The sequence below is a fragment of the Dromiciops gliroides genome, chromosome 2, assembly GCF_019393635.1.
Source record: "Dromiciops gliroides isolate mDroGli1 chromosome 2, mDroGli1.pri, whole genome shotgun sequence".
In the NCBI taxonomy this organism is placed as follows: Eukaryota; Metazoa; Chordata; class Mammalia; order Microbiotheria; family Microbiotheriidae; genus Dromiciops; species Dromiciops gliroides.
In genome coordinates this window covers 328532252-328559821 of record NC_057862.1, presented here as the reverse complement: position 1 = coordinate 328559821, position 27570 = coordinate 328532252, and positions in this window count along the sequence as shown.

The window sequence follows — 27570 nt, the reverse complement described above, 5'->3', positions numbered from 1 at the left end:
CAAGCACCTATACGTGTGTGTGTATGTGTGTGTGTGTATATATATATATATATATATATATATATATATATATATATATATATATATGTAAAACTCTATCTGTATAGGTATAGAGTTAGAGCTAGAGCTAGAGACAGAGATAGATGCAATTCTAGCTACCCAAATATATATATATATATATGTTCTAAATACAAAATGGATACAAATATATACAATGCCTCTTTTGCATTGGGGGCTTACAATTTGTTAAGCAAGTTTTTAAGGAGATTTTTATTCAGGTATTGGTTGGACCAGATGCCCTCTGAGGTCTGATTGTGTTATTCCCCTGGAAAAGAAACTTCACGGTCTCCCTAATTTATCTACAAGAAATTATCTGTTCCTCATTTTTGTCATTTAAGGTGCTCCCACAGCCATGATCTAATTTACTCATTTGGTTTTATCTTCTTTTATCATTTTTTAATACTTGCTTTCATGCACTTTGCAACCACAATGCCCACTGCAAAGGGGAGCCCCGAGCAAATCCCTAGATCTCCTACAAAAGGCTTCAGTAACTTGGCTCCAATGATCTTACTTATGCATTCATGTATTCAACAAGCATTTATTCAGTGCCTTCTATGCGATCTAGGTGCTAGAGATACCAAGACAAGACAGAATCAGCCCCTGTCCTTAAGGGACTTAAAATCCACCTGGGAGAGTGACAGTAGGAACACAGATAAGTACTTAAATGCAAGATATATACAATGTGATTTCTGAAGGAGAAAAAACACTAATAATTGGAGTTGGGCTGGGTGGGTAGGATAGAATCAGAAGTCCAGTGAAAGAGTTGGCACTTAAGCTGAGCCTTAAAGGAAAGCAGAGGTGAAGATAGAGCACATTCCAAGGATGGGGTAGAGACGGAAAAGGCCCACAGACGGGAGCTGAAATGTTTACCCAGCTCAAGGAGGCCAGCTTGCCTGGGAAAAAAAAAATGAATAGGAGGAATAATGTGCCATGAGTCTGGAAAGGTCATCTGGAGGCAGACTCAGGAAGACTTCAAATGCCAAGTAGAGAAGTTTATCTTTTCTTTTAGAGGCATTTGAGAGACGCTGGAGCTTCCTGGGGGGGGGGGGGGATTTGATCGGACCCACCTAGCTTTAGTGATATAAATTTGACAGCTGGAAGCATCTCTTTGGGATACTCTTCAGCTCCAGAACTACAAAAGGGACTCAGTGTTAAGAAGCAAAATGCTACTTCTGTTTCATGTCCGTGTCTTAAATTGGAATGTAGGCACATGAGTGTGCATGAGAGTATGTGTTAAAATCGGTGATCGTAATCACATGGGTGAGTATGCTTATAATATTGTGTGTGTGAAAGCTGAGATGAGTATAGGTGTATTAAAGAAGTAGAATGAGTGCCAGATTTGGAATCAGGAAGACCTGAGTTCATAACCTGCCTCAGAAACTTACTAGTTGTATGACAAGGAGCCAGTCCCTTTTACCTTTTAGAGCCTCGGTTTTCTCATCTGTAAAATGGGACAAGAGGTGAACTAGATAGTCTCTAAGATCCCTTTCAATTCTGAATCTTTGATTCTATGATCTCATTAAACATAGGTATACAATGAAAAGGTGTTGGAGATAGGAAGTATTCCTAAAATATCGATTAAGATTATCAGTTTGGGGCAGCTAGGTGGCGCAGTGGATAGAGCACTGTCCCTGGATTCAGGAAGACCTGAGTTCAAATCCTGCCTCAGACACTTGACTGTTACTAGTTGTGTGACCCTAGGCAAGTCACTTAAACCTCATTGCCCAGCCCCCCCCCAAAAGATAATCAGTTTAAAAGAGAATAATTCATTGATACATCCCCAAAATTCAGTGTGCCACCCCTGTTTCCATGTTACTGTGTCTGGCACAAATTATGGCTTAATAAATGAATGTTCCCTTCCTTCCCTTCATTGGGATACCAATTTTTCCCCTTTCTTTAGAGCCCCTCCACCCCAATGCTCCTGCTTCCTGGAAAAAAAAAAAGGAACAGGGAAACATCCCGGTAGAGCTTCCCCACTGCCCCTTCCCACTTTACCCCACCCCCACACTTGCCCCAATCCTCCACTCCCAGCACCTTCCATCAGACCCAAACTCCCACTTCATTCCCTCCTCCCCCTCCTCGATTTGGTCATACTTCCTATTTAGTTTAAATCAACAGTCTGATTTTATCAACAATAATGCTTTATGGAGGTTTATTTCTTCAAACAGACTCTGCTCCTCTCCTCTATAAAGTTAATTTTATGTTCTTTGTTCACTTTCCTAATCTGCAAATTACATCCTCCTGTTCTCTGATTACTTACTATTGGAAAAACAGCCCCTTTTTTTGCTTCCAGTTTGAATATTCTTTGTATTATCTTGATGACCTTAATCTCTTTTCCCCCACTGGCCTTTCAAGGAAGCAGTAAGTACCCCAGCAACACTCAGTCTGTCAGCCAGGAAAAACAATCTCAGCTGCAGGACTGAGCTCGGCCCTGCTCACTTGGCTTCTCTCTTTTTTTTCCCTTTTTCTCAAACCGAGTGTGGGAAGAAGCAGAATGGCAGCAGGGGGGATGAGGGATTCTGGGACCCACTGCATCCCTTCAGAGAGTTCTACAGTGACCAGTGGAAACACATAGAACTTCCAAATACCCAAAGAAACAAGGATGCCTACTTCTGAGGCAGGCAGTCTGCTGATATTTCATGAAAAATGTTTCTACTATGGTTGGGAGGAAGGGGAGTGGTAACTGTGAGGAGAGAGAAAACAGGATTGTGAGGGGCAGCTAAGTGGTGAAGTAGATAGAATGCAGAACCTAGAATCAGGAAAAACCAAGTTCAAATCTGGCCACAGACAGTTACTAAGCTGTATGACACTGGGCAAATCATTTAGCCTTATCTGCCTCGGTTTCCTCACCTGTAAAGTGAGCTGGAGAGGAAAATGCCAAACTACTCCAATATCTTTGCCAAGAAAACCCCAAATAGGGTCACAAAGAGTCAAAAACTACTGGAAAATGACTGGAGGGGGCTTACAAGCACCTTACACTTGGTTAAATATCTTAGAAGAGGGGCAGCCAGGTGGTACAGTGGATAAAGCACCAGCCCTGGATTCAGGAGGACCTCAATTCAAATCTGGACTCAGACACTTGACACTTACTAGCTGTGTGACCCTGGGCAAGTCACTTAACCCTCATTGCCCCACGAAGAAGGGGAAAAAAAGAAAAAAGTATCTTAGAAGAAATGGAATAGAGCAGCTCAGATTAACAGGGAAAAATTAGATCCATAGATACCTACAAGAAAGAAGAAAGGCATAGACAGGGAGGAAATGGAAAAGGGGAGAGAGATGAGAAGAGGGGAGAGAAATGGAAGAAAGATAAAGCATGGTGGAGGTGAGGAATGGGGAATGTGAAAAGTAAGAGACAGAAAGGAAAAGAGGAGAAGGAGAAGGTAGAGGCAGAGACAAAGAGAGAAAGAGAGAAGAGCAACATTCACGTCCAAATAACCCAGACTCAGGACTAGAAAGCCTGTTTATTTGTTGTTCCCAACCAACTGAACACAGATTTATCGTCTCCTCACACTGGACACTCGCTGCTCATTTGGATTACCTGACTTTGGTGATCTAACACAAGAAATCCTCGGGGGCTTCACAGCTCTCTGATGGGGAAGCCCACCCAGAGATGGTGACTCTAGTGATGGAAAGGTCAGTTTATTCCCAGACTTAACTTTCACACGTCTTGTCTACACTCAAGCCAAGCCTGAAGATCGGGCCAGTTTCCTCACTGCCTTTCTCGAGTGACTCTGATCAACCCAATAGGTAAATGAAACATAAACCAAATTGCCCAAATGTGATGTTTCGGGTGGGCCTCAGGCAAAATTGCCAAGTAGATGCCATTTTGTCTCCAACACTTTTCCACCTCCCCTTTATGTGCCTTTTTCACACCTTCTGGTGCTCCTGTTCCCTGTTCCCAAGTGTCCAGTGAAAATGGGGATGGCTCTTCTCCAACAGTAACTTCTACGACTCTGATAGGAATACTCAACTTCAGGCAAGATGAAACATAGTCCCTGCCCACACTGTTCTCCTCTCCCTACTCTGCCTATAAAAATCGATTCTATCCTTCATAGCCTGCTTCTAGCTGCAGTTGTCCCATTCGCACTACAACTTGGGTAATCATTTAATTTCTTGGAGCCTCACTTTCCCAATCCATAAGATGAGGGAGTTGTATTAAGTGAACTGCTGGGTCCCCTCCATCTTTAAAATTCTACAAAACTTAATGGTTTCTGAATCTCTATCATGTCTGAAGCTTCACTTGCATTGAGAACTTCAGTTCCATGTCTCTAACTTCTAGGTATCTAGATATGTCTCTATCATTTCAAATACAACATTTACTTTGAGTGCATGATATTCTTATCTAGTAGAATGTAAGCTTCTAGAAGGCAGGAACTGGTTCATTTTCAACATTATATTCTCAATGCCTGGCTTAAAATATTTACTGAATCGAATAGTTGAAAACCAAATTCACTTTTCCCCCAAATTCAGCTCTTCCCTCTAACCTTAGAGCCATCTTTGACTACTCCCTCTTCCACATCCAGTCTGTCATCAAATCCCATTCATTCTTTTCTTTTCATCCTACTTTTCTTTCATCCTCATCACATCTTACCTGAACTATTTCAATAATCTCCTAAGAGGATTCCCTTTCTCCTCTTTCACACCTCTTCAATCTGCCCAAACATTACAGTCAGGTTAAATTTTCCTCAAATATCACTTTGTTTTTTTACTGGACCTATGATTTCATTGGTGTAGGAAGCTCCTGAATCAAACTTCCTCTATCAATGCAAAATGACACTTTGTCTTGCAATTTATAAGTCTTAAAAAGCTGCATGGAAAGCTAATTTCAGAGGCAGGAAGACCTAGGTTCAGATCTTCACATACTGACTTTGTAATCTTGCCTATGAGCCTTAACCTCTCAGTGCCCCAGACAACTTTATACATATTACCTCTAAAACCTTCAATATCTCCCTAGTGTCTATGGGAATAAAGTTCAACCTCTTCATCCCCACATTCGAAGCTCTCAATGATTTAGTTCATTTCCCCATTCTGTATGTAACCTGTCTGCAAAGAAAGCAATGCTCCTCCAATGTCGCAAGCCATCTATGCCTTAAACTAACCCCAACTTCTTCCTATTGATTTGGAAAATAAAATAAAATATAGTGATGCTATAGATCGTGAGGCTGAATATCCAGAGCCTAATGTCTTGAGTCTCAGCTACTAAGTAGGAAGGGTTCTCTACAGGGATAGTTGGCAAACCAGGATTTCTCTCTCCAATGCCAGCAGCGTCCTAATTTCAAAGTAGATCAGGGCAGTCTACTGAAGCTGGGGCAGATCTGCCAAGGCTGGCTCACAAGACTCATTCAATATCTTGGGTGATGACCATAGCCAGAAAACAATGCACATTCCTATTTTTAATACCATAAGGTAAAAATTCTTTTAACCTCACTATTGCCTTTTCCCTGGCTCTCAGTTTTATTCTCCTTGCTTTATCCCTTTCCAAGTTATGCTTAGCTCTTTATTCTCCAGTTTTAAAATCTCTTCTCCATTCTTTCCCCACTTTGTCTTTCCATTTCTCTCATGTTCTATCCATCAGTTTCTCCCTCTAAGAACCCTCAGGCAATTTAAGTTTTCTTATTGTCTAGAATTTTCCCTCTTCTGTTTTTCCCCCCTACTTCCTGAATGGTTCTTCCTTTCTTTGCCTTTGCTTTTCTACCTTGAGTTTCCTCAGCTTTCACAACTTCTTTGCCTCAGGACCGACATCTCCCTATTTCCTTTTATAGCCTGACATCCTAGTAACCCCTTACTAACTGAATCCTTCATGACTTTTTAATCTCCTTTTTTGCATCCATTCTCTTTCCTCCTCACTTTCCACTCTTCCCATATTCCCACACCACCTCTCCACCTCTTTCTCTCTCTCTCTCTCTTGTTTCCTCTCTCCCTCTTATCTCTGTTTTCTTTCCTCTTGGTCAGTAATAGAGTGGGAGTTGCAGCCCTGATCCCTAACTTGAGAGACAGATCAGTTGACAACAAGTAAAGCCCACCAACCCAGAGGATTAGCCTCTATTCACCATAACTGAACTGAATAACATGCCTTCCACACAGTTTGCCAGTGACTCATGACTAGGACCCAAATCTGCTCTAGAAACCTAGAGAGATGTAGATTTCCCCAACAACATGAAATTGAGGTGATCTCTCTCTCTTGAAATGGTAGGAGGTTGGGGGCAGCTAGGTGGCGCAGTGGTAAAGCACCAGCCCTGGATTCAGGAGTACCTGAGTTCAAATCTGGCCTCAGACACTTGACACTTACTAGCTGTGTGACCCTGGGCAAGTCACTTAACCCTCATTGCCCTGCAAAAAAAAAAAAAAAAAAGAAATGGTAGGGGGTTAATTCTTGGGGACACCAGGAAATGAACAAGAAAGCCTAGAGAAAGAAAGACGAGACAGGGAGGATTTTTTTTAAGTTGTAAGCAACCTTGGAGGTTAGCTAATCCAACTCCCTCATTTTATAGATTAGGAAACTGAGGCCCAGAGAGATGATATGACTTGCCCAGTCACACAGATAGTATATGGTCCTCTGACTCTAAATCAATAAGAATACTACTGGAAGCCACCTCAATTATTTCAGGTTCACAATTGCTACTTGCTGGGGTTGGATCAAAACCTTTTTAAAGTTTTCAGATGTGGGACAGAAATTGCCTCTATAATTCATGGTCTTGCTTGGAACCCAAAAAGACAATAGATTTTTGCTGATGGCAGCCATAGATATTTCATGTGTCCTATACCCACCCATCCTTTTTTTAAGTTCAGTTGTTCCTGTTTTGTCTACAGATAGTTATATTAGTTAAGCAGCCAAGGCAGAAGGCTGGATGCTTTTCTTAGAGGACAGCGCCATCTAGCAGACCAAATGCCAAAGTCGGTTGAGTAGGATGCAGTCCTGTTTTTTACCCCACTGACTTTACTCTCTGCGTTCTTTGCCAGGAAAGCCTAAAACAAAGCCAACCAGCCTCTGGTAATGGATTAAGCCTTGGGGCCTGACGGAAGTTCAAATGTATTGAACTATATACCCGCCTGTCTGCCACATTTTAGGAAGGGCATTTACACGCTGCAGCCTCTTCAGAGGAGGGCAACTAGATGGTGAGAAATCTGGAGATGATGTCATTTATAGGTGGGCTGAAGGGAACTGCCGATGTTTAACTGGCAGAAGAAAAGACTGAGAAATGACCCAATAACTTCTTTAGAGTATCTGTAGAATTATCAGGGTGGAAGGGTATCGCCCATTCAGGATGGCCACAGATAGCAGAACTAGGAGACAGTGTGGTCCAATGGCTAGAGCACTGAGTATGGTGTCAGAGGACATGGGTTCAGATCCTACCTCTGACATATGTCGCATATTACCTGGGTGATCTTGGGCAAGTTATTTAAGCATATTGGACCTCAGTTTCCTCTTCTGTAGAATGAAAAGTTTGGAGTAGGTGGCCTCTCCACTCCCCTCCAACTCAATATCTGTGATCTAATGAACTAGGAATACAGAGGTAGGGCAAAAGAAACAGATTTCAACTCAATATAAGGAAAAGTTTCCTAAGAAATAGGAGCATCCAAAAGTAGAAAGTGTTTTCTTGGGAAGTAATGGATTGGTCATCACTAGAAGTTGTCACTAGAGGCTGGAGAATCCCTGTCATCCAGTAGCTGAAGGCTGGGGTAGCATGCGTTGGTTTGTTAGTCTGCAGGCCCCCAAAGAAGTCACTTACTGTGAAATAGATGGCACTTTTCTTAGTCTCTCTAACACACACGGATTCACTCAGCTAGGGTGGTGATGATGTGGGCCGTGTCAGACAAAGCAGGTAGGCTCTTGGGAAGTTAATTAACCTCCTAGCACAGTAACAAAAAGCATCCCCACTGGTCTTGTTCTCTCTAGGCCTTTCTTCATCTCCCAAAAGCCTCTTGCTTTTGAATGGGATGACAAACCTATGCATAGACCCTGGCCATTGCTCAGAGATAGTCCCCTCTCCTCACAGGGGAAAGGTTATAAGTGTTAGGGCATTAGAGGCCAATGCCTCCTAACCTGGGAGTTCTCATCCTCAGTCTTCGATATTGTTGTTGTTGACTCATTTCAGTTGTGTCCAACTCTCCATGACCCCATTTGTGATTTTCTTAGCAAAGATATTAGAGTGGTTTGACATTTCCTTCTCCAGTTCATTTTACAGTTGAGGAAGCTGAAGCAAACAGGGATTAAATGACTTGCCCAGAATCACACAGCTAATAAGTTCTTTTTTTTAATTTGGTGAGGCAATTGGTGTTAAGTGACTTACCCAGGGTCACACGGCTAATAATATTGAGTGTCTGAGGCAGGATTTGAACTCAGATCCTCCTGACTTCAGGGCCGGTGCTCTATCTATTGTGCCACCTAGCTGCCCCACAGCTTATAAGTTCTGAGGCTGGATTTGAACTCATATCTTCCTGACTCCAGGCTAGGTACTCTATCCATTCTACCTAACTGATCCCAGTCTTGGATATACACTTAACCATATGGAGGAAAAAACAGCACTGGCTGGGCATCAGAAACCTAAGTTCTAGTGCTGGCTCTGTTGCAAACTCAATGTGTGACTTTAGGCAGATCATTTGACTCTAACCTCGTTTCTTCCTCTGTCAAAAGGAAAAATATCTACCTCATATTGATCCTTGTGAGGATCAATTGAAAGAATGCCTATGAGAGCCTTGAAATGTTAAAAAGTACTGTATTATAAATTATAGTTACCCACACTTACAATGAGAGACAATGTAATAGAGAGATGGACTTGGAGCCAGTAAGATTCATGATCAAACCTTGCCTCTGACATTTACAGGACTAGCTGTGTAATCATGGGCAGGTAACTGAACCTCTCTGAATTCCAGATAACTCTCTATCACTTATCTGTTGATTTATAATTGGGTTATCATATGTAACAGTGTTGCACCTATACATCCCACATTGTTGATGTTTGTATGTATATATGAATGATAAAAGAGTATGAATGACAGAACTGTCATGGTATGAATGACAGAAAATGGTACAAAGGGTATTTGTAAAAGAGTGGCTCCCATCCAGCACAGCAAGGCCACTTGACATATATATATATATATATAAACTGAGTTGCTAAGTGATTTGGAACCCATATCTGAAAGACAGATCTCCTGATCCCTGTCCCATGTCTCACCTGCCAATTCATAAAGCCTCTGTAGCCAATAAAGGATGGGGGTGAGAGCCCCCTATGGTAGAACATTGCTAAGGAACTCTATCCATTACTGTAGGAAGCCTAGCCAAGACACATGTCACTTTTTCCACAATCCAGTGGGTGTTGAGCAGAATTCAGAATGTAAATGCCAAGTTATAGTAAAACAACTCCCAGGAGACCAGCAGCCAGGATCAGAGGCAGCCCAGAGAAGGGCAGCCCAGAGCTCTCCTTCCTGCTATTAAAGCTTCAGGGGTCTTTTCCTTGCCAGAGTCCCTTGTCTTGGCTAGACACACCACAAAAAGAGAGCCTGATTCCTAGAAATGGACAATGGATGTTTCTGCCTCCTCACAGGCCAGGCCTGGAAGGATAGTGCTAAAGGAGAGGCAGAGGCAGAGCCTGATGGGACATCAAAGGGTCAAGAACTGAAGCCAGTCAGAGACCAAATGGGAAGCTAGGAAAAGCTTCAGGATTCATGGGAAGAGAAAGCAATGGGAGGGAACATGATGGTCAACCCAAGGGCTGGGATAGCAAAAAACTGATGGGGATGTGAGGAAAGTTCATCTCAGTACAACTCAATAGACATTTACTGGGGGCAGCTAGGTGGCACAGTGGATAAAGCACTGACCCTGGATTCAGGAGGACCTGAGTTCAAATCCTACCTCAAACACTTAACACTTTCTAGCTGTATGACCCTGGGCAAGTAACAACCCTCATTTCCCCGCAAAAAAAAAAAAAAAAAGACATTTACTGAGCACATATTGTGCCTAAAGCCCGGTGCTAGGTACCAGAGTTATAAAGACAAAAATGAAATGCTCCCTGACCACAAGGTGCTGATGCTCTACCAGCAGGACATGGTATGTACCCAAATAAGTTGTTTTAAGTACAAAATACTACAAATAACTGAATGGAGGGAACTAATGCTTTAGGTTGGAGGTAGTACCTCAGGTGAGCCTCAAAGAAAACTAAGAATTCTAAGAAGCAGCAGTCAGGAGACCCTGTAGTCCAGGCCCAGGGGACAAAGCTGAGTTCAGGGAATAGCTAGTAGCACATTTTAAATGAAAGACAGAGAGCACCAATGGGGACAATTATGAACTAAGTCTGGAAAAGCAGGTGTGAGCCTAATTATGGAGTTTTAAATACTAGCCCACTAAAGATTTTTCTCCTCATCTGTTGATAGAATTGGAAAGAAGAGTCCCTTCAGAAATGGTGGCATCTGTTTTGCCCAAGATCCACAAAGCCCAGAGAGATAGGAGTAGGCCTCAGTTTCTTCTTAGTTTGATGTGGAAGGGTTATACAGGGAACCTAGAAATGGTTGACCTTGCCACTGACTTACTCTAATTTGGTCCCTGGTCCAATTTTCTGAATCAGTCAAAAACATCTACTAAGCATTTACTTCATGCTCAGCAATTGCCTAGGTTCATAAGCTAATGTATTTAGAGCTGGAAGGCCATCTAGTCCCTCATTTGATAGACTTGCTAAAGGTCACACATGTGGTCAGTGGAGTAGTTAGCATTTTAACCCATATCCCCTGATTCCAAATTCAACATTCTTGCCACAGTACCATACTGTCTCCCAAGATGATTTGTAGATGCTGAAGAAGACATGTAAAGAACATTGAATTTGGAGCGAGAACAGGTGGGTTCAATCCTCAGCTCTGCTGCATGACGTTGGGGATTCACTAAACCTTTCTGAGCCTCAATTCCCTCATCTCCAAAATGGAGATCCTAGATCAGATGACATCCTCCATTCCTTCCAGTTTTAATCATCCCATTTTTATGATCCTATGATCCCTGCCCTCAAGGCACTTACAATATAAATGGAACTACATAGCTTTATGAAAAAATGAATAAAAGAGACTCCCTAATTCAAGGCTTTCGATATAGCACTACACGTACATATGCTACAGACAAAAGGTGCCTTAATAGTTCCAAGAGGAGAAAGAGTTAGAGTTGCTTTATGAACATTAGTACTTAGTAGGAGCTTTAAGGGCATTCAGGATTTGGATAGACGAAATGGGCAAGGGCAGTTTATTGGAGAAAATGACAAGTTCCTATGAGGTAGAAATGAATATGGGGTGTTAATAATTATAATTTTTGTTGTTGTTTATCCTTCATTCTCAAAGAGGAACATGACATTGGGGGTGTTGTCATGGCTTGCAGTGAATTAGATTTAAGTGGGGGAGGGCTGTGCAGTCACCAGCCTCACTCTTTCTTCCAGAGCCATCTAGGTCCAGTGGCAAGATATATATCAGGATGACCAGAGATGGCCCCAGATGTTTAAGGGAATTGGGATTAAGTGACTTGCCCGGGGTCACACTGCTAGTAAGTGTCTGAGGTCAGATTTGAACTCAGGTACCCCCAACTTCAGGGCCAGGGATCTATCCACTGTGCCACCTAGCTGGCCCTAATAATAATAAGATGCACCGGAGCAAAGACTGCTTGTTTAGGAGTAAAATCATTGAGGCCTTGGCTCTCAGAGTTGAAAAGGATGTCAGAGGGTCCATACCTATCCATAGCTGAGGAGGACTTCTCTATAACATTTCCCAAAAAAGTAGCCATCCAACCTCTGCATGAACAGCTCCAGTGATAGGGAACTCACTACCTCTACAAGGCATCTCCTTTTCACTCTTGGATAATTTTAATTCTTTGGAAAATGCCTCTTATGAGCCAAGAACTGCTTTCTCTGAAAATTCCAGCCACTACCACTTTCCCCCTGGCCAAACAAACAATAATTGTTTCAATGTAATACCTGTTTCATTAGGCTTTCCAACAGATACTACAATTACTTTCACTGGGCCTTTAAGAGCTAAATGGAATGTTGTGGAAATGGCCATTCTTAACCAGCAGTTTGGAGAGAGTATTTAGAATGATAACATGAGAGATGCTGAAGAGACTGTTTTCCTATTATGGATATAGAGAGCATGGAGAAAACAGAGAGAAAGAAGATGAAGATGCCTTTCTAAAGACGTGAAGACAATTCTTTTTTTTTTTTTTTTTTTTTTTTTGGGGGGCAATGGGGGTTAAGTGACTTGCCCAGGGTCACACAGCTAGTAAGTGTCAAGTGTCTGAGGCCGGATTTGAAGTCAGGTATTCCTGAATCCAGGGAGGGTGCTTTATCCACTGCACCACCTAGCTGCCCCGAAGACAATTCTTGAGAAGAATTTTCTTGGTATCTTGAGTGAATTAAAAGGTCAGAAATGTTTTCAGAAGTTAGAAGTCATCTGTAATTATGGCATTGGTTTGAGGTGACTCTGACTATGATTTTTCTCACAGGTAAACTATTGTAAATAATTATTTATGCCTTTCTGTTATTATTGATTATGTTTTTAATAAATTGTATAGTCAGTAACATTAATATTTATTTACACCTATGAGATTGTAGGTTTTGATCAAATGCTTATGGAGAAAGAGGTTCTGGTATATTAAACAACTAATATTTCATAAATTGGCATGGGAGCTCTGAATTAACTGATTAACTAATGAGAAAAGGTTTGCAATTTTATTAATTAATGAGAAAATATCCAAATATATCCCTGAATTGTCCTAGAACTCCAAATGACAAGAATGAGTTTGGTAATAAGTTAAGTATTGACCCAAGAGGTTACCTAGAAGTAAATGTGGTTGACTGATAAAACATTGTTATATTTAATAGTGGAAACTAAGGTTTGATACAGTGAGGCCAGGCATGATGAGTTTTACAAACAAAAAGTCACCTTCACAAGAACAAAGAACATATGACTAGAGAGCAGTTAGTCTGAAAAAAAAAAACGGGATTTAAATACAACACAAACTCAATGTGTAGTGTCAACCAAGAAAGCTACTACAGAGCTAGACAACAATGAGAGAAGCATAGATAGGGTACTGTCCTCTGTCCTGATCATATCACATCTAGAATATCATGTTCAGGGGCAGCTAGGTAGTGCAGTGGATAGAGCACTGGCCCTGGATTCAAGAGGACCTGAGTTCAAGTCCAGCCTCAGACACCTGACACTTACTAGCTGTGTAACCCTGGGCAAGTTACTTAACCCTCATTGCCTCACCAAAAAAAAAAAAAAGGTATTGTGTAGAATATCATGTTCATATCTGGGCACCACGTTTTAAGAAAGAGATCAATCAGCCAGTCAACAAGCTTATTAAGTATCTTCTGTGTGGCAGAACATCATACAGGGCATGAAACAGTCCCTATTCACAAAGAGCCTCCCTTCTAATAGGAAAGACAATAAGTCCATATGTAAGTTTGTGCAGAATAAATGTAAAGTGAATTAAAAACAAATCAATACAGAGTTGTTAAATGCAAGGTAGTTTAGGAAGGAGAGCCCTGGCATTTGGAAGGAAATGATCAGGAAAAAGCTTCATGCAGAAGGTTTTGCTTGAACTGTGTCCTTCAAGAAGAGAAGGAATCTCTGTGGTACAGGGGATGAGGGAAGGCATTCGAGCACTGGGGACAGCCAGTGCAAAGGCCTGGAGATAGGAGATGGCATATTCTGTAAACAGAGCAAGTCTTTGATTTGATCATATTATGTGGAATGGTTGGGGGTGAATAATGTACAAGGAGGCTAGACAAATAAGTTGGAGCCAGGTTGTGAAGCTAAAGACAACAGAGAGCCTCTGAAGCTGATTGAGTGGGAAAGACACATGGTTATATCTGTGATTAAGGAAAATAACTTTGGCAGCAATGTGAAGAGTAACTGGAGTGGGGAGAGATTTGACACGGAGTAGGAGGCAGCAAGGTGGTACAGTGGATAGGGTGATGGACTAGTTCAAATGTAGTCCCAGGCAGATACTATCTATGTGACCCTGGAAAAATCATTAAAGCTCTGTCTACCTCAGTTTCCTCATCTATAAAATAGGAAAAATCTATCTCGGGGTTTTCAGAAGCATAGAGCAAGATAATGTTTGTAAAGTGCTTTACAAACTTTAATGCACCATATAAATTCTAGTCATTACTACTAATCTAGGCTAGATCTAGGTCATAAGTGCATGGACTAAGGTAGCAGTTGTATGAGTAAAGATGAGGAGTCAGATTTAAAAGATATGGATATGGATATGGATATACATATATATATATATACATATACATGTACATACACATACACATATACATATACATATACATATATTTTGTATGACTACATATTTATAACCTATGTCAATAAGGGGGGTGGGGAAGGAGAGAATTTGGAATTCAAGTTTAAAAATGAATGTTGATAATTGTTTTTACATGGAATTGAGGAAAAATAAAATGCTAAATGAAAAGTAAAAGATATTATAGCGGTAGAAATGGCAAGATTTAGTAACCGATTAGATATCAGGAGTGAGGGAGAAGGAGGAGTTGAGGACAATGGTGATGAGGCTTGGGCCAGGCCAGGGTCAGAAGTAATAGCCAGGAGCTCTTCAGAGCCCAAACCATGTCTGCAGAGTCTCCCTGTGTAGAACTGGCTTTAAGAAAGCCCACAAAAGAATGCTCTGGCTGCATGAAGTGTGGGGGAGTCACCTGAGCTGCCACTGTGGCCTCCTGGGAAACTGATCTGATTATGAATTAAGGGTAAACTCTACCCTGATTATAGTCCAGGAGCAAAGCTGAACACACCTGGGGTAAGAAGTGCTTAACTTCACAGGTATAGCTTCTCCAGCCACCTGGGCATAATCCTAAAAAGAGGCCCCAGTCTGTGTGATTGAGAAAGACCTTGTCCCTCTGAGAAGTCAATAAAAATAGCTAACATTTATATCATGTTTTAAAGTCTTTGAAGAACTTTATATAGATTATCTCATTTGATCTTGACAATAACTGTAAAAGGTGGGTGCTATTATTATCTCCATTTTACAGATGAGGAAACTGAAGTAGACAGAAGGTAAGAGACTTACCCAGGGTCACACAGCCAGTAAATGTCTAAGGCAGACTTTGAACTCAGGACTTTCTCTAAATCCAGAACTCAATCAACTAAGTCACTGAGCCACCTCAAAGATCTTAGGCAGAATACTACATCAGGGACCTTTCATTTAAAGAAACTAAGGGACACTTCAGATACTCTCTTTCAAAGCAAGGGGTCCCCATAAGCAGGGTGATGGTCACTTTCTACATGAGTATAGTGAAAGTTGATTGGATTTGGAATCTGAAACCTAGATTCAAATCCTAGCTCTACCACTTACCAAGAATGGGACCTTGGGCAGGTCCTACTCTTCATGGCCGCATTGGGAGTTTTCTTGGAAAGGATACTGAAATGGTTTGCTATTTCCTTCTCCAGCTCATTTTTACAGATGAGGAAACTGAGGCAAATAGTGTTAAGTGACTCACCCGGGATCACACAGCTAATAAGGCCAGATTTGAACTCAGGAAGATGAATATTCCTGACTCTAGGCCTGGCACTCTATCCAATTAACCTCTCTTTTCATTTGTTTCTCCATCTATAAAATGAAAGGGGTCATAAAGTCAGAGACGGAAAGACCTTAGAGGTCATCAAAATGAAAACTAAGGTGCATTAAGGTTAAGTCACTTAAGGTCACACAGGTAGAAAGTGACAGAGCCAGGTTTCTGGCTCTTAAATTTGCTTTCTAATGCACAAGTCTCTTCAAACACACCTATTCAACCTCCGAAGTGCAACTTAAATCCAACTTAATCCCCAAAGCCATCTCTGTCCTCCCCGCCCCCAACCCGAATAACCAAAACACTGTCTGTCTCACTCTTTTAGAACTTAGTGCCCACTGCCCTGAATTATCAGTTATCTCTTCCTTACCTTCCCAACTAAACTAAAAGCTCCTTGAAGGCAGAGAGTGAGTATATCATTCTTCTCTCTTTAGGATCTAGTACAAGAAACTTACAGAAAAGACATTCCATACATGCTTGTGTAATGAATGAGTCAATTAATGAAAGTATGGGGGTTGGAAACTGGTAAGTGGTCACACACCTAAACATACAGTGCAGATCAGAAGAAAAGTGCTCAGAGTCTTGGTCTCCCTCCCCTTTTGAAAGGCTGCTAATCACTGGATGAAATGCTGATTTACTCTTTCCCTTGAGAAGGGGGTGGGGGGGCAATAGTCACCAGAGAGTGCCTGGCACACAGCAAGTGCCTAATAAATTCATGTTGACTTGTTAACAGACTACTAAAAGAAAGGAAAATAATACCTAAGTAGTCAGATTAAAAGAATTATGGTTATTTTTCTTTTTGCAGGTAGAAGAGATAGCCACACCTCACACGAAGCTCTGCCTTCTCAAGTGCAATTTACCTGAGGAGGAGCTAAGTCTTCTGACAAAGACTGGCTCACTCCTCATCCTGCAAGCCCAAGCCCCTTCCCCAGAGAAGACCAACCAGGGTCTGCTGATGAAGGAAAAACATGTGGCATATGGGCTACCTTTCGGGCTATGGCAACAACGAGGGAAGGAGCTAGTTTCTGTGGGCCAGTGCCCAGATGTTCCTGAGGCAAAATAGACCGGCAAAACAGGCAATAGGCAGCAGCAGGAACCAGGGGCCAGGATAAAGGCAGGTCATAATAGAACCAGCCCCAAAAAGAAGACAGAAGACTGCTACCCCTGGACTGGCCCTGAGACCCACAAAAGCAGTGGGCTTTGGTTACTGTAACCTCACCATCAGTATCATGAATATTTGATTATGAACTGAATTATAAGGAAGAGAGTCCGAGGGTTCAACATAAAGGGTGCTTTCCTTTAACCATTCCCCATTGCTATGTCTTACTGCTTTATAAATAAAGTTGGGGGGCTTTTGTTTGTTTTTTGTTTTTTTGTGAGGCAATTGGGGTTAAGTGACTTGCCTAGGGTCACACAGCTAGTAAGTGTCAAATGTCTGAGGCCGAATTTGAACTCAGGTACTCCTGACTCCAGGGCTGGTGCTCTATCCACTGCGCCACTTAACTGCCCCTATAAATAAAGCTGTTTTAATTTCAAATGCCTTATTTGCCTTCATTGCTTACAAGAGAGAAATGGATTAACTATAGGGGAAGAGCTAAAAATTTGTTAATTCTGATGTTCCCAGAGAGACTTATGGATAGGGTCCAACAGAAGCAACAGAGGCTAATGATATTTGGGAAGCCTCCAATATGAAACTCAGGTCCACATAATCCCCAAAGGCTGCAGGTCTAGCACAATAGGCCACATTCTTAGGAAAAGGCCATGAGAATAGTTATCTCGAAGCTCCTGCACAGCTTTCATTCTAAGGAAGATCTGAATCTGCTTTACTCTGTCTGTACCAGGGATGAACCAAGAAAATATGGCCACACTGAACCGATGAGGTGGAGTTAAGATATAAAGATGAAATGCTGAAAGAAGGCTACCAAGAGGGAAACAAAACAATTGGGACTTCCATTCCTGAATATCTTCCAAGACTGAGAAAAGCAGGTGTCTATATCAGATGACTTAGATGACACATACACAGAAGCAGAAGGCTACACCAGTCTATTCCAGGAAATTTCTTTCAATTCTAGGTTGTCATTATCATGTAAAGATATTTCAAAAACCCATTTTCTCATAAACACCAAGGGATGTTTTCCCCACTTTCCCCTAATAAGTCAGAATGGGCAAAATCAAGTCTAGGAGAGGCTTTTTTTTGTGAGCAATGGAGAGTTCATTTAACCCCTGTCTAAAATCCCAGAAACCAGGCTCCTTAAAATTTTTGGCTTACTGTCATCACTGTGAGAATCAGCCTCCAGGAAGCAAAGTGAAGGCCATACATACAAACACAAACTTGGGGGAATGACGACACATTGGCTTGAGGGGTCTGGACAAGCCTGCAATCAATGGCCGCTGAAGGTGATAACTCACAGTGACACCCTTTATCCGGCCAGAGCTATCTCTGGATAAGGTGAAAGATAGTACATGTCAAAGTGACTTCCTGGGTTTTATGTCAAAAGAACCAATCGCCCTCTGTTCTCATTAGAAAGACCCCAGTCAAGCAAAACAAATCCCTGAACTGACCACGTCCAAAAATGTGTCTCATTCTGCCCCTTGAGTCTATCACTTCTTTGTCAGGATGTGGCTAACATGCTTTGTCTTCAGTCCTCCAGAATTGGAGTTGGTCAGAATCCTTAGATATTTCTAAATTGTTCATTTTTGCAAAATACTGGTTATTGTACAAATTGTTCTTTTGGTTCTTCTAGAAGCTATCTCATAGAATGGTTGTGAGGATAGCAAGGTAATATATTTACAAAATTCTTAGCACAATGCCTGGCACATACTTGGTGCCTAATACATGCTTGTTCCCTTCCCCCCTCCCCCATTCTGCTTCCTTGAGTCTTCATCAGTTCATATTTATTTGGCTTGACCATGAATATTTATTACAAGAGTTTTCTTATTCTTTTTTCTCTTTCTCAGTGTGGAAACGGAAGGTAGGTGGGGGAAATATGCTTGTTAATATAAAAAAAAAAGGTTTTAAAAAAAGACCCCAGTCATGAAATCTTTTTTTCTTTCTTTTTTCCCTTGGTTTTCAATCTCTCCTCCAGTCCTCCTCATTCATCCAGTTTCTCTCTTTCATTCATAGTAATGGCCATCTTTCCACCTCAATCACATTGGGCCCCATTGGATAATAATCACCACCAAGGCTGGCCTTAAGAATAAATGGGGGGGGCCGCTAGATGGCGCAGTGGTTAAAGCACCGGCCCTGGAGTCAGGAGTACCTGAGTTCAAATCCGGCCTCAGACACTTAACACTTACTAGCTGTGTGACCCTGGGCAAGTCACTTAACCCCCATTGCCCCGCATAAATAAATAAATAAATAGATAGATAGATAAATGAATGAATGAATGAATGAATGAATAAATAAATAAATAAATAAATAAATGGGGGGTGGACGCAGCTAGGTGGCACAGTGGATAAAGCACTGGCCCTGGATTCAGGAGGAATTGAGTTCAAATCCAGCCTCAAACACTTGACACTAGCTGTGTGACCCTGGGCAAGTCACTTAACCCTCATTGCCCCATCCACCCCCCCCCCAAAAAAAGAATGGAATTGCATAATATAGTGAGGAGTCTGCTAGCTTGTATTAACTCACAAAAGCTGATTGTTATATATTTTCAGCATTTACATCAGAGAAATCAGCAAAAACTACAAATCAAGGCTTGAATTGTCATTTTGTTGATTGTCTCTACTTAAGAAAGTGATTAATAATAATAATGATTAAACTTAAAAGTATGTCATGTATACTTTTTTTTCACTTTGGAGAACCAGTTGTTAAACATTTATCAACACACGCCTGGATAGTGAGATGGACTAGACTTAGGAGACCTGAATTTGAATGTCTACTTAGCCTCTAAATGGGTATGTGATTGTGAACAAATCATTTTCCCACCTTGATCCTCAATCTCCTGACCTGTCAGACAAGTGAGTTGAACTATATGATCCCTAAGTTCCACTCTGGCTCTGACATTCTCTGAATGAATCTAGGTGCTGACCTAGCTGATGTCATAAAGGACATTGGGAAATTCCCTCCAGTCTCAAACTATGTCCTACATTCAGTTGCTGCTGGGCCTTCAGTTCTACCATTAGATTTTCATTTCTCTGAGTTCAGCCCTAGCCCTTGGTTTCCTGGGAGAAAAGGGATGGCCACACATGATTAATAATACTTTTGTGTAAATTAGTTCATTAGATGCTTTCCTTCCTGGCACAGCATGAGGACAAAGTGAACCTTGATGGTAAGCTGTCTTAGTGCTTCCAATCCTGAAGAATAGGGAGCATGGCATTAGGTCTGAAGCCATTGGCCCTGATATGGGAAAAACAGAGATAGAAGTATATGACAATTTCCCCAGACTGGGGGATCAGTCCCTAATGATATAGGAGGATCTATAAATGAAGATGCCTAGGAGGAGGAACCAAGGAAAAGTCAGTAAGGTGGAGGAAGTAATTGTCATTGGCCAGGAAAATAAGAAATTCTGGTCCTCCCATATATCTATAGGACTCTCGGGATACTTAATGCATTATTGGCCACCAACTCTTCAAGTCAGTGCTATTTATAATAATAAAAACTAATCTTTTATTTTGTTCATCATTTGAGCCTCACAATAACCTCTTGAGATAGGTTTTACAGGTATTATTATCTCCCCTTAAATGTAAGGAAAATGAGGCTGAGAGAGATCCAATTATATACCCACAGACCCACAGCTTATAAGTAGGAGAGGTAGTATTTGAACCCAATTCTTCCTGATTCCAGGTCCAGCACCCTTCCACTCTTCCAAGTTGCTACCTATGCAGAGTCATTCATGATTGTCAATTGATGTTGACCTGGACTGAAGTGAGAATACTGAAAAACGGTTCTAGAAGGGAGGGCAAGAAGCACCCCTTCCCAAGTTACCCTTGGCCAATTCAATTCTCATGGATAGCACTTAATAGTAAGTAAAGTGAGTCCCTTTGGCCATTTGATTGTAAGGAAAGCACTGCATGAACCTTGTAGCATTATATAAAACTGAGTGGTTATTATAATATATATCACTATATTATATATTAGAATCCTCTAATAAAGTCCTACTGTGGTCACTAACCTTAGGAAGGGAGTGAGCCTCCATTGTCTAAGACTTTTTCATCTTGCCAGAGCTCTCTGCCACTTCACCTCCCCATTACAACCTCTTTTTCCAGCCTTCTCTTTATGTGTCGTCTTCCGCACCCCCATTAGAGTTTAAACTCCTTGAAGGGAGGCACTATCTTACTTGCTTATATTTTATAGCCCAGGTACTGTCCTTCTTCCTCTCCTCTTTTATCTTTCTATCCAAGGCTATATCAGCAGATCTCAAGTTCTGGTAATTTCCCATCCGATCTGGAAAAACCTTGAATACGGTCCCAGTAGTGAAAGGGTCTGTTGGCCAGGGATCAGCCCGGCTAAATTCAGAGAGGTCACCAGATGAATCATTGAATTAGAAAAAGCAAATCTTAGCTGTTCTTCTACCATATGGAAGGCACTGTGCTAGGATTGTAAAGATAGAAGCAAAATGCTAACTGCTCAAGAAACTCATGAAAATCAGCTCCTAGGGCATGGAGGAATTTGTAACGATTGGAATGACGCCACCTGCTGGATACTTACTGTAGAAGAGTTCTGCCCATGAAGGGAAGGTCTTTGAGGGCAAGACCAGGAGTCTTTTCTTCAGGATTCAGGAAGTGACGTGGACTAGTGGGAGGAGGAAGGAAGAGACTGGCGCTCAGTCTCGGGCTCTTTCCTGAGGACGCTGGCGGAGAAGGGAGCTAGAAATGCGCTCTCCCTTTAATAGATAGAAATCTAGGCCTTTCTCTCTCTCTTTACCAAATTCTTATTCTCCTTAATAAATGCTTAAAAGTCTAACTCTTGCTAAAGCTTATAATTTATTGGCGACCACTCATTAGATATTTTAGACAGTTTAGCTAGAATTTTAGCCTTAACAAATTACATTCCACTCCTTCCACTGAAGAAGTATTAGAAGTATTTATTCCCATGCTTCCCCTCCCCTTCCTACCCAAAGTTCTGAGAACAGTAATAATAATAGCTAACATTTATGTGACATTTAAAAGTTTATACCACACTTTGTGTAAATTATTTCATTTGATCCCACAACAACCCTTTCAAGGAGACACTATGTTACAGGTGAAGAAATCAAGGCTGAAAAAAAAAAAAGCTGATTTGCCCAGAGTCACACATCCTGTGAATGTCTGAGGCAGAGATTGAACTCAGCTCTTTCTACCTCCAGTAATCAAAGCAACACAACTATTATTGGAAAAGATGTGTCAGTCATTTTCCCCTATATATCACCATTCACCATCTGTGACTTCCCAAACCAAACACTCTTCCCTGGACATCATTCTCTAATATGCATTGTCTTCTTCTATTAACATGCAAGGTCTTGGTCCATCTTGCAGTTTTAATTTGTAATCTCAAGGATGTAGCACAGTCCCTGGCACATAGTAACCATTTATTTAGTAAAGGATTTTTCATTCTTTTATGTGATAAAATCACAAATTTTTTGAAGTGTCAGAAGATTAACATAATAGATACCTTCTATTTCCCAGATAGCGTGGTGTGCTCAGGTCTTACATTGGAACTTAATAACTAAAGACCCAGCTTCAAGTCTTTGCTTTACCCCTTCTTAGCTAAAAAAAAAAAAAAAAAAATGTAGTCAAGTCCCTTTCCCTTTGGAAACCTCAGTTTCCTCATGGAAAAATGTAGATTATAATGCCTCTCCTACTTACTTCCCAGGGCTATTGTAAGAATCATCTGAGATAATACATACAAAGTGCTATGTGAAAGGAAGCAATTACAAAATTTCCATTAGCCAATTTTTCCTTCTTTCCTAAGTTTCTCTCCTCTCACTTCCTCAGATGTTTGTGACCTTAGTTCACAAATCTGCTCATATAAGGATCTCTTGGAACCCCTCAGTTCCTTCCAATCATTTCAGTTCCCAGGATGCCTCCCTGTACCCTATTTAGAAACAATCAATTTAGAGAGGCAGTGAAAGGCTCCCCAGCCTCATCAAGCCTGCCTCTCTAATCCATTTATTGGAGAAGCCTCTATTCAAATGCAACTTCTTTAAAAATCAGCACATCCTAAAGATAACATGTGTCCGGGTCTCAGCTGCACAATTCTTATCTCCCGGATGACACTTGCCAAGATATGGAGGTCTTATTCTTTCACAGGAGGGTTGGAGGAGAATTGGAGATTGTGTGTTTCAGAGGAGACTCACTGTATGATATCTGAAATCGCTCGACATCTGAAGGCAGAAATGTCTTTCTCCTTTGAGTATTGCATCCTAAGTGCTATCCTGAGATGATTTATATATGCTCATCCTTATTACAGACTACACATAATAAAAGCATGATAGAAATCATATCTGCATAAGTTCAGGCAGCTCCGGGAGAGCACCTGCCAGTTTTGTTTGACAAGACACTCAATCAAGCAAAAAGGTTCAAAATATTCTAGGAAGATACCACTGCCTTCCCAAGGCTCTGGATTTTTATCCAGATAAGAGAAATTCTAATTGAGAGCAACATTAGTATGTATTTTCATAGTGTATCTTTCGACAAGAAGCACCAGGAAAAATACATATATAAAAAGAGAATTGTAAAACCACAGAATGTCAGAGTCAAAGAGGAACTTAGAGAAAAGAATATTAGAACTGGGAGGAACCTCAGAATGTTAGAACTGGAAGACTTTTAAAATCCCCACCCCCACCCCGCCCTGCCACCTCATTTTACAGACTAGGAAATTATTTTTACCCTTGCTTGCCAGGTTTGCAAACACACAGAGAGTTGTTTGGCTATTTTGTAATTTCCATGAACTGTCCCAAACTTCCTCCTTTTGGACTTCCTAATGGGAAATAAGAATTTGTTCACATGCTGTACTGTCAAAGTAGCATTTGCATGATCCTTCTTTGTGATTTAGTTCCCAGGATGGGGGGGTGTTTTCTGTGATACATTTTAATGTATAGCTCCCTTAAAGAGACTCTCACCTGTTCTTATAAATGCATGTGACATTTCCCCAGCTAGATGCAGAATACTGTGATGCATTGTATTGAAATAACTAGAAATAATGGGAGTGAAAGATTCTTCTACCTATGCTTGCTTGACTCCCCACAAATAACCTGCTCCCTGGCCAATGATTCTCTCTTGTCTTTACTGTTTACCTCTTCATTTGACTTGTAGCAATGACCTAGTTTCTAAGATTCTTGGTCTAAGAAAGATTAGGGCTTATCAGGCTCAAATTTGCTTGTTACAAAGGTCCTTTCACTACCACAATACTAAATAGTACCACACTGACAGGTTGTCTTGAAAAGAGGAGGAAAGAACACCAGATTCAGAAGAGTCAAAAGACCTGATTCCCAGTCCCAGATCCACAACTAATTATCCATGTAACCTTGGGTCAGTCAGTGGACCTCTCTGGCCCTCAGTTTTCTCATCTGTATAACGAAAGGTTTAGACTAAATGATCTCTAACTTTAAAGAAGGACAGCCAGCTGGTACAGTGGATAGTGTGTGGGCCCTGGAGTCTGGAAGACTCCTCTTCCTGAGTTCAAATCTGGTCTTAGGGATTTACTAGCTGTGTGACCCTGGGCAAGTCACTTAACCCTGTTTGCCTTGGTTTCCTCATCTGTAAAATGAACTGGAGAAGGAAATGGCAAACCACTCCAGAATCTTTGCTGAAAAAAACTCCAAATGGGGTCATGAAGAGTCTGATGGATTAAAATGACTAAACAGAACCTCTAAAGGAAGATGGACTTTTACCTCTAAAGTTCTATAACAATAAGTTGCTAGAGGTCTGCAGACAGAGGTTGGATTCATGCTTCTGGTGGGTATTATACTAAATGACCTCTAAGGTCCCTTCAAATTAAGAGATTCCATGATTCTATAAATCATTTTATCTCTTCAAGTCTTAATTTACTCATCTATAAAGTGACATCAATGATAAATGCTTGTACTACCTACTGCACAAGACTATTGTGAGGGGATCCCATAAGATAAGCCCCTCCCCTTCCCCTTCCCCTAGAAGGTAAGTCCTTGAGGGCAGAAGGTGTTTCATTCTTTATTTTGTATTTTCAGTACCCAGCACTGTTTGTATTACATAATAAGTTCTTAATAATAAATACATGTTGATTGACTGATAATGTGTACATTCTCCAGTAGATCTGTTATCTCCATGAAGTAGGTCTACAACTAAACAAATTTCAATTCATTCATGTCTCATGGCTTACCATGGCTAAAAAAGTCATCACAAAATGGCCAGCCTGACCAGAATGAGTCTCTTGCTCCTTAGAGAGGAGGCCTTTGCCAAGACTATACTCAAAGCTAACTCTGCCTGAACTTACTCTCCATTCACAGAACATTCAAGAACATAGATTTCCTTCTACACCACATCAAGGCATACAAGGAGTACTTTGTGGAGGGGGACAGGCACAAAATGCTTTGGACATGAGAATGGTTATTACTATTATCTTAACCCATGATTGGGGTAGAAGCAACCATCATCCCCATCTGCTCAAAGAGAATCTCTTCTCCAGCACTTAAGGGAGCTGACAGGTTGATAAAATGTTTAAAGGCATAATGTTCAAACAGAGGGAAAAATTAAAAATGTAATAATAAAGTTAAATGTAACTGTTTGGAAGTGTAATTCTTCTGAGAGCTGAGTTTTATGTTGGACCAGCATTTGAAGTAGAAGTAGTCATTATTAACGGGAAGCTCTGAGAGGGTCGATTTAAATCACTAAAGTAATAAAAATCTGCATGAGGACTAGCACCTTGAAAGGCACTTGGAGAGAAGATTGCATACAAATGCAATTAAAACGATGCTTATAAAATACTAAGATGTTAATTGGGTTCGGTCCCAGAAGCCCCAGCAGTACAGTATGTCAGAAGTTAGCTGGTTTGAAGTTTAAAAAGAGTGGTTTAATGTGTACACCTTGTCCTAATTACGGAGCTTTCTGCAGCCTGCGTAGCTGCATGGTTTATTGTAGCTTAGAGCTTTGTAAAACAAACACACACACCAGTTAATTGGGTTATTGCAATGGAAAATTGGGCTACAGAACTGCAACCTTTCTTGCGAGTGTGCCTTTACAGCTTGTAATGAACGGCGGGGCGATGTCAGGGTAGGCTGATTTGTAAGGTGTGCCGTTTACAGCTTGGGGATTCTGTTGGCCTGAAAAATAGAAGGTGATGTAGTGAAAACAAAGACTCCCACCAGATAATATTGTTCCACCAGTGGACTCTGGCCCCAGCTGGCTTGTTTAGATCTTTTAAGCAACTTCCCTCTCCCCACCCCAGCCCCCACTCCCCAAACAGTCCAACAGGTCTCAATGGCTCTTTCTCACATTAATACCCAGGACCTCAGAATGGAAGGAAGGAATATGATTGTCCCTCCAGTAGTTCTGGTTTTCAAGCACCTGCCGGGAGACCTCTGAGGTGGTGGTGGTGTTTCTCCTAATCAGCAAATAAATACCTAAATGCTATCAAGTGGGACTATTAAAAAGGATTAGGTGGGGAGACTGTGTAGGAGCTGTTTTCCAGGAGCCTCCAAGTGAGTCCTACTGGTGGTTGCTTCCCACGGTAGTTAGTCTGACTATTCATTCCAGGTCTGGCTTTGGAGAAGTCCATCTTCAAGAGGAAATTGAGGCCAGGCCTAGGAGGTTTCAAGGGTTTATCATTTTTCTATCACTGGCTATATTTCTTCTTACCTCCTCTTGTCAAGAGTGAAGCAGAAAGGATGGGCGTTTAGGGGATTGGGCCTTTTTTCGTGCCCTAGTTAAATTATTCCTCTCAAAGTGGGCAGGAAGTAGGCAAGGAATTGGCTACCCATCTGGAAGAAACTAAGATGCAATAACTATTTATTCATCTATTAATCAAAGTTCCAATTCAGTTCCATTCAAATCAACATGCACTTAGCAAGCACCTAATAGGTGCCAAAGACTGTGCAAGGTACCAAGGATGCAAAGAAAATGAAATTGTACTTCTGAATTCTCTGGGGAAGGGAAAAGGGGGTGGGGGGAGAAGAACATATACAAAGACAAATAAATATATATGCATATATACATGTATGCACACGTATATAATGCAAAGTAGCAGGGAGGGAAAATGCTGCTAATGACTGGGGATGGAGGATGGGGAAATGGGGATGAGGAAAGGTCTTTTGTAGGAGGTAGCATTTGATTTGAATCTTGAATGGAGCTGGTTCAGAGAAGAACCTATTGTAACCACCCTGGAAAAATGTAAAGAAAGAATCAGGAGGCAAGATATTGTCACTTGTGTCATGGGAGGAGAGGCACCTTCTCCTATTGAAAAGCTCTTGGTTAAAAAAGGAGCTCACTGGCAGGGCTAGCCTACAGTGTAAATTAGTTTATTCAATAGCTTTCCTTCTTGACAGAAGGAATAGTACAGCATGGGAGAACTGGGACTTCAGGAGACTCAAGGGGGCTTAATATGAAGGGAAAGGGTGCTGAAAGGGGATCATAGCTTGTGATTGTTTTTGTTCAGTTGTTTCAGTCATGTCTGACTCTTTTTTTTTTTTTTTTGGTGAGGCAATTGGGGTTAAGTGACTTGCCCACGGTTACACAGCTAGTAAGTGTCAAGTGTCTGAGGTCAGATTTGAACTCAGGTACTTCTGACTCCAAGACTGGTGCTCTATCCATTGCGCCACCTAGCTGCCCCACGTCTGACTCTTCTTGACCCCATTTGAGGATTTCTTGGAAGAAATACTGGAGTGGTTTCCTATTTCCTTCTCTAGCTCATTTTACAGAAGAAGAAACTAAGGCAGAAAGGGTTAAGTGACTTGCCCAAGGTCACATAGCCAGGAAGTGTCTGAGGCCAGATTTGAACTCAGGAAGATTGAGTCTTCCTGACTCCAAGGACAGGCATTCTATCCTCTATGACGCC